This window comes from Sorex araneus, chromosome 4, assembly GCF_027595985.1.
Source record: "Sorex araneus isolate mSorAra2 chromosome 4, mSorAra2.pri, whole genome shotgun sequence".
Lineage (NCBI taxonomy): Eukaryota > Metazoa > Chordata > Mammalia > Eulipotyphla > Soricidae > Sorex > Sorex araneus.
In genome coordinates, this window is record NC_073305.1 from 99,753,895 (window position 1) to 99,763,819 (window position 9,925).

General features: G+C 42.9%; 1 long non-coding RNA gene across 1 annotated transcript; it reads left to right on the forward strand.

Moving 5' to 3' along the window:
* The first annotated feature begins 3,690 nt into the window (after positions 1–3,690).
* On the forward strand, positions 3,691–4,164 carry LOC129404187 (uncharacterized). The gene is made up of 2 exons (XR_008629744.1): positions 3,691–3,827; positions 3,950–4,164. It is a non-coding gene; the product is annotated as an uncharacterized LOC129404187 (long non-coding RNA).
* Positions 4,165–9,925: the final 5,761 nt, after the last annotated feature.

A 9,925-nucleotide genomic window follows, 5' to 3' on the forward strand; every position in this document is an offset into this window, starting at 1 on the left:
ACACCAATTCTCCCAGTATAGTGCAAAAATGCTTCTTGTTAAGAATACAGATAGAGCTTCTGTTTAAAGACTTTCTGACTTTTTCAAGTGTAAGAAAGTGTCCAGATGTCTGATAGTTTGCAAGTATCACAGAAGATTCTGATGGTGGTTTAAAAAAATTTAATTTAATTTAAAAAAAAAAAAAAGAATGACTACACTCTCAGTGCTACTCCTCAATCAGCGAATCTGCTCCAAGAACACACTCTCAACAAAGACAATGTGCTTTTCCAATATTAACAGTAGGTTCTAGATTGAGTGGTCAATTTTCAATAAAGCCACCAAGCCTTATTAGTATCTGATGAAGTCACCAGAGAGACTATCATACAGGCCCCTCAGGAAAAACGCTGTCTCAGTGTGTTGCAGGTCACACACCATCTCTCTCTACATACAGCACTTCCTACAATGACAACTTTCTTGGAAGGCACCATTTTCAGGGCTTACTTTCTGTCCAGTGTAAGATTGAAGATGATTTTCTTCCTGCAGAGTTAGCGAATTTTAAGACAAACTTTCCTTCATGGAATTTCACTGGGAGGTTTATTTCATGCAATTTAAAAAGTTAGTTTAAAAATCCAACATCACTCAGGTGAAACATTATAGTTAGGATTAGGCCATTTAATTAGACATTAAATCATAATGCAAACAGCTATTGGTTGTTTAAGAGACAAACATTTCCAAAGGTTCTTATTTTCAAAGGAAGCTAGGTCATAACATTACTTCAAATCAACACTGCTATTGTTCTCCTAGAAACCCTGTGAATTGTATCTATTTCTTTCCAAATATGAATTTGTTTTAAGCTACAAACTTTCAGAGTAGATACTAGAACTTCACTTTTTCTTCTGATTCTTTCCCTTCACCCTAAAGCACAATAATTTTAAGGATAGGCAAGAATAATTTTTAATTATTTTTATCTAAGCTTAGACTATTTTATTAACAAATATTTGTTGACTATATTTATGCATTTACATTAAAAACTAACATTCATGTTATAAGCTTCACAAGAACAGAAAAATACCCAAGTGGAGCAACTTACAACTGAGAAGTACTCTCAAGAATGTTGAGAAAACTGGGCACTCTTATCACTGAGAGAACAAAATAAATTCTCATATACAGTACTGACAAGTATACGTTTAACAGTTAAGAGAATTTTGGTTATGGGACATGTCTAATTTTATTATTTCTGGAAAACACAGTTTACCGTGACAACCCAAAGTTACCTTTCCATTGCACTGCAACACAATCTGTGAGGACTGCATTTCAACATGATTGCCAGACCGAACCATTAATAATTTAACAAAATTTTACACGCTACTAACACTTCCCAACAAAGAATATTATGTAAGAGCGTCGTTGAGGAGTCAGTGATACTGAACACAGTAGCTATTTTCAATCCTTCATTAAAATTAGATCAAGATGAACTTGCGTTACGTGTTAGTGTGCCTGTAGGAAGATTTACATTAGTTCCAGATAGACTTTGGATATAAAGGCATTTTCGGGCATTTTGGATATAAAGGCATCTCTGCCACAACTTAAGAGTCTCCCCTCCCCATCCCCCCCACCCCAACCACCACTCACCCCATCCCCGTGGCCCCCACACAAAAGTTTCTAGCAGACAAGAAACAACAACAAACACTTGCCCTTGTTTACTCTCGCCCACGAATAATAAAAGCCCTGTTCCTCTCATCTGAGTTGGGAAAGGATAAAGGGATCCCAAGGGGGCACCTGCCACTTTACTCTCAAGCTTGCTTCTCAGTCCCCAGTCGGGTTCCAAGAATTCTAAAAGGTGCAGCAAACAGACCCGTCCTGAGAAGCGCCTTTAAAACCTGCGTCGAGTCCCTTATTTTCTTTTTTTGTTTGTACCAAAACCAAAACACACCTCCCAATAGTATCGTTTGAAAACCCTAATCTTCAAAATTACGTCTAAGGGGAAGCTGAAACGGATTCGGTTAAATCTAGCCTGGCCTACCTCCGTCTCCAGAAACCCGGGCACTCGGTGGCGAGGCCCAAGAAAATTCTTCCAATCGAGATGTATTTAAAAGGATCGGGAAGAAGCCAGCAACCTGGAGGACATCACAGCTCCCGAAGCTGTCCGGCGCTTTCCGTCCCCGCCCCACGCAGGAAGGCGCTCTTAGTGGTTAAGTCACTCGTCCAAGGTCAAGCAGAGCCAGATCCAGACGCCGCTGCTCCGCGACCTTCCCCTCTCCCCCCTGCCTGCGGCCCGGGCCGGGAGGGTTCCCACGGCTACGCTTCACGAGCCACAGGCATGCTAGGTCCTCGCAAGCCCTCGCACTTTTTATTATGTCCTCTAGCACGGCTCCCCGCCCCCCGCACACACACACACATACACCCACTACCAGCACCACCAAAAGTATTGCAAGGCTCGGCTCACGCCTGCTCCCTCTCCCGCGCCAGGTGCCCGAAACCGCTAAGCGCACACAGCCGGTCGCGACGCTCGCTCCGGGGCCAACTCACCGCAGCCCTGGGCGCCGGAGCTCGTGGGCACTCTCGGGCCCTCCCTGCCGTCGCCCGGGCTGACGCCGAGTGGAGAAAAGTCACCGACGGTGACCGCGGACGCCAGGGGCGGGAGGCGCCGCGCCGCCCCGCGGAGGCGCCGCAAACTTTTTTCCGGCTCGCAAGTTGCCCGGCACGGCGGCAGCGGCGGCGGGCGGACAGCCGGACGGACCGACTGCCTCTCCCGGGCCCGGGGACACTGGGTGTGTGGGGGGGGGCGGGGGATGGCGGTGGGGGGGGGGGGGTGGGGAGCGTTCCTGCCCCGGGCGGGGACTAGGCCAGTCCCAAGGGCTGGAGGGGGTGGGGGTGGGGGTGTGCAGGGGAGGGGGCTGGGCGAGCCGGGACAGCGTCAAGTCGGGAGCCCCGGGAGAGCGCCCGCGGCCGGCGCTCGGAAGCGCGCGGAGCCCGAGTCCCCGCCGCATTGTCTCGGCGGCCTCGGACCCGGAGCCGGCGGCGAAGGCGACACTAACGGGGCGCGGCGGGGAGTTGCCGTCCCGAATTGGTCTCTTCCCCCACCTTCCCGCCCCCCCCACACACACCCGCCCCCCTGTCGCCGCCACCGCCGCTCACCGCGTTCTTTGTGTCTCTCGCCGCCCTTGGCCGCTCGGCCGCTCGCCTGACAGCTGAAGGGCTCGCCACGCCGGGTCCCGGTTTTCCCTCCCCCTGGGCGGCCGCCAGCGGAGCCCGGCCGGGCCGGAGCAGGAGAAGCCGGAGAGCGAGCACTGACAGATGCTGTCTCGGAGCGACCACCGCCTAGGGGGGGTTAAAAAAAAAAAAAGGACTGCCTTCGGAAGACGCAGCGGGAGACCCAGCGCCGGCCTCCGGCGACCCCGCAGCACCCACAGACCCTCCCGTCCGCCCGCCACTGCCGCGAGCCCAGCTCCGCTCCGGCGCCCGGCGTCCAGCCCCGCTGCGGAGCGCGCTCGGTCAAGAATCCTGGGGAACCCGCTCCGCCCCCTGGCTCCGGCACCCTCCAATAAGCTCGGCCTACAGGGGGCAGTTATGTCCAATCAAGTGTCGGGAAAGCCGGCCAGTCCCCGAGAGCGCAGCCAATAGAATAGCACTCCGGTAACACACCCGCCCTGATCCACTAGGAACAAACCGCCCCGAGACCGGCAGTGGGACCTTGGAGGTCGGCGGCGCGCAGCGCAAGGCAGTTCCAGCCCCAGAGTGTCACCAAGTTGAGAGTCTGGTCGAGGGAGGTCCGGTGCTGATTTCATGTTTCTAGAATAGAAAGCGCCAACGAAAATCGGCTGCAAACGCTGGACGCCGCTACTTTTGTAGGTTATCAAAATTTTCTGCTCTAGTGAACTGTTTTCTGGCGAAAGTTCGTTTATGAAAGGAGGCTGAACAAACACAGTGGGGCACTCGGAACTGTTCTAATTAAGGCCTTTCCTTCTAGAACTTTACTCTTGGAGCGTCTAACCAGGCGAATCTCCGGTTGGTGGAACTTCAGCCAGGGTATTAATCCCCTTTCTAAACGTGTCCAAACTCCAGGTATCTGAAACACAGTCTAGAGGCTGTCCCGCTCCCGAATGTAGGTGGTCCTAGTTTTGACGGTTCTGTTTGTTCTTTTTGAAAGACAGTTGCAGTCAAGAATAAAAACATAAAAGTCTTGTTCGAGTCATCTTTATTATGAACTTTGATTTTTAAAGAAAAATAACGCTACACACTGTCTTCAGTGGGGATTGTACAATATAGCTCAATAAAAGTAGCAGTGAACAGAGCTTCTGATCACAATATCTTGAACTTATAGTACTCTAAAGCCATTTTTCATTTAGTAGGAACAGGAGTACTACTTTGTTGTTTATACAAGGTTTATAAATTGTTCTGGGTTCTTCACCGAGTGAAGAATCTATGGCGAAAATAGTATTTGGACGCATTTGCACATATTAAAATTGAACTGCAATTATTCAAATATCTGTTACATTCAGTTTATTCTTCTAGTAATAAACTTTTCATTTAAATATGTTTTTTACATACGTGACAGGTTCCTTCTAAGATCTTTCATTCATGATTGAAATCTGTGATTTTTCAAATTAGCTTAAAGGAATTGCAAGGACCCCAAGACTAACTTCATCGAGGAAATTGAGGTTATGGAGTGATCCTGAGAAAAATCTATTAAGGACTGCCGCTGATATAAGGGCTCGTTTGCCTCATGTGGGTGCTGAGGTCCAACCAAGATGGACTTTGTCAGGTTTATTTTTTTTGTATGTCAGATGATGGGCCAACTGTATAGCGGTTCTTTAATGTTATTAGCCTCTACTTTTCTGCAGTTATCAAGGTACTGGCTACAAAGAAGCCAATCAGTAGTTCTTCTGAGTCTACTTTTTATTAAAATCTAAAATATGTTTTTAGTACGTTAATTTTCTCTTTAACAAGCGCTGTAGCACTGTTGCCCTGTTGTTTATCGATTTGCTGAGCGGGCACCAGTATCGTCTTCATTGTGAGATTTGTTATTACTGTTTTTGGCATATCGAGTATGCCATGGGTAGCTTGCCATGGGTAGCTTGCCAGGCTTTGCTGTGGGGGCGGGATACTCTGGGTAGCTTGCAGAGCTCTCCAAGAGGAACGGAGGAATCGAACCCAGGTCGGCATGCAAGACAAATGCCCTACTCACCGTGCTATTACTCCAGTCCAGTCTAAGAAACATAATTTCAATTTATGTGAATTTTAATATATACATATTTATTACATACCTTACCTCTGCCAATATACATAGTTCTATATGAAAGTTCTTAATGGCTATCAAGTGTATGTCTCTGTGATCATGAGATTTGGAGACATTTATTGAGGATTCACTTAAAATATTTCTGATGAATTTTCAATGAGTAAAACAAAAGTATATTTTTAGATATTCCGCATGTTTCATATATAATGAAGTTTGTTTACTTTGTTCAAAAATATGCAATCTAGCTCACGAGTTTATTGCTTCAAACAAATGTGCATATGGTAACACTAGGATGTGAAATTTGCTATATTTAATTGAACCAGAAGTTGTTGTTTTCAACTAATTAACTAAAGATTTGATTTTTCTGAGTAGAAACTTTTGGGAAAATGATGAATATGAAGCTAGTGTGGTAGTTTTATTAAGTACACCCACGTCAAACGTGTAAAATGTATATAAAAGTATATGCAATTTAATGTATAAAATCAGTCTGGTAATTTTCTGCTAATTGACTTATCCCACTTATTATAGAGAACAAATATTTCATCATTTGTCCTGGCAATATCCATGATTCCCACTGTGGTAAAGTTGCATTCACTAAATAATATTGCAAAGTTTCTTCATTATTCTTAATTTCTTCCTATTGCAACAAAAGACTAGCTTTTTGACTGTATATCAAAAAGTTTGCTAAAGAGTCTGTGACTCTGCAAGTCTTTAAACACTCCCAATGATGATATATCTTGGGTCACAGTTTCTGTGAAAATTTTCTTGCAAGTTATTGATTTACAAGGAAACTAATTTTCCTTGAAATAGAATCTTTGTAATTTTTAATTTCATTTGACTAACAGGATTTCATTTTGACTATCGGGATAGTCTCAAAACTAAAATTGCAGCTTAATTTAGAAAGTATGATGACCTGTTGTTTGGGTTTTTTGGGGGGGTTGAGGGGGCCACACCTGGCAGTGACTGTGGATTACTCCTGGATCTCTGCCCAGGGCTTGCTCCTGGTGGTGTTCAGAGGATCATTTGCAGTGCTGGTAATCAAAATAGGGTCAGCCATATGCAAGGTGGGAGCCTTAACCTTTGCACTATCTCTCCCAGGCCCCCTATTACCTGCCTTATCATGATGTTCTTATAAGCATATGTTTATCTTAGTTATTATTTTTCACTATACATTGCTAACTTAATATGTGTAAGCTTTAACTTATATAAAATATTTCTTGAAATTAAGTATAAATGCATGAATAAAATATCGAGCCATACATAAATAAACCTTTGTATAAAGAGACGAAAAAACTTCAGTAGAATGTGTTTGCTGAGGACAAAGTGAAGGGGGTTGCTACAGTTTCCTTAAAAGAGAAAGAGGAATTGGACTCACTGTGTATAGTGTCTCAAAACTTTTTACACTGTGGCAGAAAAATATAAAGGTACAAGATAGGGAAATATATTTATTTACTTCTTGTGCAATACAATGATTTTTATTTATTTTTTAAAGAGGCATGATTTACAATGTTACTGATAGTTGCATTTTAGGCATGCAATAATTCAACACCAATCTTTCCACCAGTGTCAACTTCCCTTCACCAGTGTTCCCAGATTCCCTGCCCACCCAGCTCACTACTCACTCCATACCTGCCTGTCAGACACATTATGAAGTTTAGTAGTTATCACATAGATCTTATGTTTTCAGTTCTGTTTAATCTGTGTTTGGGTATATGTCTGTGCCCCTAACTCATATCACCGGTATAACTGAAGCCCTGATGCCTACTAATCCATTACTTCTTGTCTTCCTCTCCTCCTCCCTCACCCCTTGATTTCTTTCTTTTTTTTTTTAATCTCTAAACACTGGGCTCAAGGATGATCTAAGCAGCCCCCTTTAACTACATTTTATATATTCCACAGATAAGTGAGATCATCCTGTGTTTCTCTTTCTTCTTCTGGCTTACTTCTTTTGACATGCTATCTTCCAGTTCCAATCATGTTGTAGCAAATTCCATGATTTTATTGCTTCTTGCAGCTGTATAGTATTCCATTGTGCATATATATGATATCTTCATATGTGTCGTTGGCCACAGAGGTTATTTCATATGTTAGTTGTTGTCCTGAGTGTACTGAGTGTCATAATGAATAATGGTGTGCACATGTCCTTTTGAGAGTGTTTTTATGTCCTAGGGATAGATGCCCCAAAGTGGAATTGCTGGTCATATAGCACTTTAATTTTAAGTTTATTAGGAACTCTCCATACTATTTTCTACAGGACTGGTACCAGACAAAATTCCCACCAGAAGTGGGTAAGAGTTCATTTCTCACCACATCCCTGCCAACACATTGTTCCTATTATTTTTATATGCGCCTTGATTTGGATTTTTCTTTTGACAGAAACTACACTTATTTTTAAGGTTAAATTTATAGATAACATACATTTATACCTCTTCTGAAAAATCAAAGCTTTCACATAGAAACATTTGACTTAAAACACAAATTGATGTTTATATTATAAATTATGCTTAAATCATAGTTATTTACCATCTCACCCATCAGGAGTCTTTGTACTTAAAGATAAACACCTATGTTTCAAATACAGTAAATTTTTTCACCAAAACTATTGTGGCACTGTCATCCCTTGTTCATCGATTTGCTTGAGCAGGCACCAGTAACGTCTCCACTATGAGATTTGTTGTTACTGTTTTTTAGCATATCAAATACGCCACAGGTAGCTTGCCAAACTCTGAGAAACTACTGTACACCTATAGTTTTCAATCTTTCTAGCCACCTTTATATAATTTTTTTCTAAAATATTTACCTAAATGTATGTACCTATTTTCAAATAATATTCTAAAAATGTTTTAAATTAAAATATTTTTCTTCAGATTATTTTAGAACAATTTAGAACCTCATATTCTCATTTTATGTCATCCATTTTAATTTTCTATAAATTACAAGTTTCTAATAATGCATCCTTTAAAATAGGATATTTTTAATACAACGTTGTTGTTAATATTTTCTTCCCAAGACTGCAGGTCAGTATGAAAGAGGCTGTGAGTGAAGAAAGCAGGGTTCCTGTTCTAAGTGATAAAAATACTTAACTAAAACTGACTTTAAAAAATGAAAAGCTTTTTATTACCTTCCATGATTAACAGACCTCTTAAAATCTTGACAAAGAAAAATTAAAGGTATAGCTAACAGAGAGAAGGTAACATGTGAAATAAGGGATCAAGAAAAGGGCTGACCATCAGATAAGGGGTTGATATCAATGGTATATAAAGCACTGGTTGAACTCTACAAGAAGAAAACATCCAACCCCATCAAAAAATGGGGCGAAGAAATGAACAGAAACTTTACCAAGGAAGAAATACGAATGGCCAAAAGGCACATGAAAAAGTGCTCTGCATCACTAATCATCAGAGAGATGCAGATCAAAACAACTTTGAGATACCACCTCACACCACAGAGACTAGCACACATCCAAAAGAACAAAAGCAACCGCTGTTGGAGAGGATGTGGGGAGAAAGGGACCCTTCTTCACTGCTGGTGGGAATGCCAACTGGTTCAGCCCTTCTGGAAAACAATTTGGACGACTCTCAAAAAATTAGATATTGAATTCCCATTTGACCCAGCAATACCACTGCTGGGAATATATCCCAGAGAGGCAAAAAAGTACAATCGAAACAACATCTGCACATGTATGTTCATCGCAGCACTGTTTACAATAGCCAGAATCTGGAAAAAACCCGAATGCCCCAGAACGGATGACTGGTTGAGGAAACTTTGGTACATCTATACAATGGAATACTATGCAGCTGTTAGAAAAAAGGAGGTCAAGAATTTTGTAGTCAAGTGGATGGGCATGAAAAGTTTCATGCTGAGTGAAATGAGTCAGAAAGAGAGAGACAGACATAGAAAGATTGCACTCACCTATGGTATATAGAATAACAGAGTGGGAGACTAACACCCAAGAACTGTAGAAATAAGTACCAGGAGGTTGACTCCATGGCTTCGAGGCTGGCCTCACGTTCCGGGGAAAGGTCAACTCAGAGAAGCGATCACCAACTACATTGTAGTCGAAGGCCATGTGGGGGAAGGGAGTTGCGGGCTGAATGAGGGCTAGAGACTGAGCACAGCGGCCACTCAACACCTTTATTGCAAACCACAACAGCTAATTAGAGAGAGAAAACAGAAGGGAATGCCTTGCCACAGTGGCAGGGTGGGGTGGGGGGGAGATGGGATTGGGGAGGGTGGGAGGGACACTGGGTTTACGGGTGGTGGAGAATAGGCACTGGTGAAGGGATGGGTTCCAAACTTTGTATGAGGGAAGTATAAGCACAAAAGTGTATAAATCTGTAACTGTACCCTCACGGTGATTCTCTAATTAAAAATAAATAAATTTAAAAAAAAAAAAAAGAAAAGGGCTGACCTTCTGGAAAACAATATGGACGACTCTCAAAAAATTAGAGGTTAAGCTCCCATTTGACCCAGCAATACCACTGCTGGGAATATATCCCAGAGAGGCAAAAAAGTATAATCGAAACAACATCTGCACATGTATGTTCATCGCAGCACTGTTTACAATAGCCAGAATCTGGAAAAAACCCGAATGCCCTAGAACGGATGACTGGTTGAGGAAACTTTGGTACATCTATACAATGGAATACTATGCAGCTGTCAGAAAAAAGGAGGTCATGAATTTTGTATTTAAGTGGATGGGCATGA